Raw genomic sequence first — 2,710 nt, forward strand, 5'->3', positions numbered from 1 at the left:
ACTTTGAAAAATTTCGATGCGTCGCCAAAGTTCGTACTTTTCGATAAAATCTTCGTCCTATGATACATTTCGATCAAGAACTACATTGATCGTCATGAAACTGTTTTTTTTTTTGGGAGACGTGTACGCTCCTTTTCATAAAGGAGACTATCTTATTGCGAAAGTCAAAATCGCACGCTCTCACGGCGATTTGCCCCCGTATACGCCTGGGCGTAAGCCCGTGCGTCGCCGACCTAGCGGCCTGCCGATCGGTATTTAGAGGGAGGCACTTTGAAAGCAACACGCCGTTGGAACTTTGAAAAATTTCGATGCGTCGCCAAAGTTCGTACTTTTCGATAAAATCTTCGTCCTATGATACATTTCGATCAAGAACTACATTGATCGTCATGAAACTGTTTTTTTTTTTGGGAGACGTGTACGCTCCTTTTCATAAAGGAGACTATCTTATTGCGAAAGTCAAAATCGCACGCTCTCACGGCGATTTGCCCCCGTATACGCCTGGGCGTAAGCCCGTGCGTCGCCGACCTAGCGGCCTGCCGATCGGTATTTAGAGGGAGGCACTTTGAAAGCAACACGCCGTTGGAACTTTGAAAAATTTCGATGCGTCGCCAAAGTTCGTACTTTTCGATAAAATCTTCGTCCTATGATACATTTCGATCAAGAACTACATTGATCGTCATGAAACTGTTTTTTTTTTTGGGAGACGTGTACGCTCCTTTTCATAAAGGAGACTATCTTATTGCGAAAGTCAAAATCGCACGCTCTCACGGCGATTTGCCCCCGTATACGCCTGGGCGTAAGCCCGTGCGTCGCCGACCTAGCGGCCTGCCGATCGGTATTTAGAGGGAGGCACTTTGAAAGCAACACGCCGTTGGAACTTTGAAAAATTTCGATGCGTCGCCAAAGTTCGTACTTTTCGATAAAATCTTCGTCCTATGATACATTTCGATCAAGAACTACATTGATCGTCATGAAACTGTTTTTTTTTTTGGGAGACGTGTACGCTCCTTTTCATAAAGGAGACTATCTTATTGCGAAAGTCAAAATCGCACGCTCTCACGGCGATTTGCCCCCGTATACGCCTGGGCGTAAGCCCGTGCGTCGCCGACCTAGCGGCCTGCCGATCGGTATTTAGAGGGAGGCACTTTGAAAGCAACACGCCGCTGGAACTTTGAAAAATTTCGGGGCAAAGCAATACGCGGCTGGGACTTTGAAATATTTCGGAGCGCACCTAAAGTTCGTTATTTTGGCTAAACGGAGCGAAAATCTGCATTTATACCATCACGGACGTTAGTTCAATAGCGTTTAACGATCGATCCACGGTACAGAACGCAAAAATATGATTGTTAAAATTTTCGACTAATCGGTTCTAAGAGGCGAAGCAATACGCCGCTGGGACTTTGAAATATTTCGGAGCGCACCTAAAGTTCGTTATTTTGGCTAAACGGAGCGAAAATCTGCATTTATACCATCACGGACGTTAGTTTAATAGCGTTTAACGATGGATCCACGGTACAGAATGCAAAAATATGAATGTTAAAATTTTCGACTAATCGGTTCTAAGAGGCGAAGCAATACGCCGCTGGGACTTTGAAATATTTCGGAGCGCACCTAAAGTTCGTTATTTTGGCTAAACGGAGCGAAAATCTGCATTTATACCATCACGGACGTTAGTTTAATAGCGTTTAACGATGGATCCACGGTACAGAATGCAAAAATATGATTGTTAAAATTTTCGACTAATCGGTTCTAAGAGGCGAAGCAATACGCCGCTGGGACTTTGAAATATTTCGGAGCGCACCTAAAGTTCGTTATTTTGGCTAAACGGAGCGAAAATCTGCATTTATACCATCACGGACGTTAGTCCAATAGCGTTTAACGATCGATCCACGGTACAGAATGCAAAAATATGATTGTTAAAATTTTCGACTAATCGGTTCTAAGAGGCGAAGCAATACGCCGCTGGGACTTTGAAATATTTCGGAGCGCACCTAAAGTTCGTTATTTTGGCTAAACGGAGCGAAAATCTGCATTTATACCATCACGGACGTTAGTTCAATAGCGTTTAACGATCGATCCACGGTACAGAATGCAAAAATATGAATGTTAAAATTTTCGACTAATCGGTTCTAAGAGGCGAAGCAATACGCCGCTGGGACTTTGAAATATTTCGGAGCGCACCTAAAGTTCGTTATTTTGGCTAAACGGAGCGAAAATCTGCATTTATACCATCACGGACGTTAGTTTAATAGCGTTTAACGATGGATCCACGGTACAGAATGCAAAAATATGATTGTTAAAATTTTCGACTAATCGGTTCTAAGAGGCGAAGCAATACGCCGCTGGGACTTTGAAATATTTCGGAGCGCACCTAAAGTTCGTTATTTTGGCTAAACGGAGCGAAAATCTGCATTTATACCATAACGGACGTTAGTTCAATAGCGTTTAACGATCGATCCACGGTACAGAATGCGAAAATATGATTGTTAAAATTTTCGACTAATCGGTTCTAAGAGGCGAAGCAATACGCCGCTGGGACTTTGAAATATTTCGGAGCGCACCTAAAGTTCGTTATTTTGGCTAAACGGAGCGAAAATCTGCATTTATACCATCACGGACGTTAGTTCAATAGCGTTTAACGATCGATCCACGGTACAGAATGCAAAAATATGATTGTTAAAATTTTCGACTAATCGGTTCTAAGAGGCGA

Source organism: Osmia lignaria, unplaced genomic scaffold (assembly GCF_051020975.1).
Source record: "Osmia lignaria lignaria isolate PbOS001 unplaced genomic scaffold, iyOsmLign1 scaffold0135, whole genome shotgun sequence".
NCBI classification, from domain to species: Eukaryota; Metazoa; Arthropoda; class Insecta; order Hymenoptera; family Megachilidae; genus Osmia; species Osmia lignaria.